The sequence below is a fragment of the Ornithorhynchus anatinus genome, chromosome X1 (genome assembly GCF_004115215.2).
Source record: "Ornithorhynchus anatinus isolate Pmale09 chromosome X1, mOrnAna1.pri.v4, whole genome shotgun sequence".
NCBI classification, from domain to species: Eukaryota; Metazoa; Chordata; class Mammalia; order Monotremata; family Ornithorhynchidae; genus Ornithorhynchus; species Ornithorhynchus anatinus.
Window position 1 is genome coordinate 6,169,367 of NC_041749.1, and position 1,511 is coordinate 6,170,877.

General features: G+C 49.6%; 1 non-coding gene across 1 annotated transcript; it reads left to right on the forward strand.

The window, feature by feature from the left end:
* Positions 1–598: 598 nt before the first annotated feature.
* LOC114807164 lies at positions 599–736 on the forward strand. The gene has a single exon (XR_003755217.1). It is a non-coding gene; the product is annotated as a small nucleolar RNA SNORA7 (small nucleolar RNA).
* The last annotated feature ends 775 nt before the right edge of the window (positions 737–1,511 follow it).

Sequence of the window (1,511 nt, forward strand, 5' to 3'; positions counted from 1 at the left end):
TCCTGCTGCACATTCTCACATTTCCTCTAGCCACCAGGACACCTCTACATTAGAGAAGCAGCGTGGCTCAGTGGAAAGAGCCCGGGCTTTGGAGTCAGAGGTCATGGGTTCGAATCCCGGCTCCGCCACTTGTCAGCTGTGTGACTGTGGGCGAGTCACCTCACTTCTCTGTGCCTCAGTTACCTCATCTGGAAAATGGGGATTCAGACGGTGAGCCCCACGTGGGACAACTTGATTCCCCTGTGTCTACCCCAGCGTTTAAGAACAGTGGTCTGCGCGTGGTAAGCGCTTAACAAATATCAACATTATTATTATTATTATTATCTCCTGCAGGCTCCTCCAGTTTAACATTTCTAAAATTCAACTTCTCATCCTCCCTCCTAAACCCACTCCTCCTCCCGATTTTCCCTTCGCAGTAAAACACCACCAACTTCCCTTGACGCAACCTGAAGACTATCTTTGATTCCTCGCTGTCTTTCAACTCTCCCACTGAGCAGTTCGTTAAATCTTTTTATCTCTTCCTCCGCAATAAATAAGAAGAAATTGTATTGATTCATCACTTACTATAATAATAATTGCAGTATTTGCTAAGCTCCATGTCCTCTCAGGGTGGCACCTGGAGAGTTCCCAGTCCTCTACCAGTCTCGACTATGGAAGGGAGAGTGAAGCAGAGGCCCGTCCTTTCCATTCCTAGCTTGGGCAGTGGCTAGCGAGTGGAAGACCGTCTGCTACAAGTCAAAACTCCCCCGTGCTGGACGGCAGCGGCACGGGAGAGGGTCGAGGGCAGAGACTCGAGTTTACTGCGCGGAAGGAGGCAATGGTAAAGCATTTCCCTGTTTTTTCCAAAGAAAACTCTAAGGATCCACTACCAGAACGATTGCAGGTGGAGGTAGGGCGTTCTGGGACAGATGCGTCCATGGCGTCGCTATGGGTAGGACACGACTCGACAGCATAAGACACCACCAACAGCAATCATTCATTCGTTAGTGTTTTTTGAGCGCTTACTATGTGCAGAGCACTGTACTAAGCGCTTGGAATGGACAAATCAGCACTGATAGGCACTGTACTAAGCAATGGGGTGGATAGAAGCAAATCGGGTTGGACACCGTCCCTGTCCCGCATGGGGCTCACAGTTTCAACCTCCATTTTACAAGTGAGGTAACTGAAGCACGGAGATGTGAAGGGGCTTGCCCAAGACCACACAGCCTACAAGTGGCAGAGCTGGGATACGAACCTATGACCCTTTGACTCCCAGGCCCGCGCTCTAGCCACGACGCCATGCTCCTTCAAAAATCAACGCGAAATAGACGCGGCCCCTCGGCTCAGGGGGCTTACGGCCTAAAAATGAGTAGGATTTCGGGAGCCACTACGGAGCGAGATCTTATCAAGCTCCCAAATGAAAGAAAAGAAATCGGATTTCCTTTTAAAAGTTACTCAGCAAACCAGTTATTTGCCATTTGAACCCAAGTCCAGTTGCAAGCCTTCTGGACGGTTCTGGGTATTCGAATGAA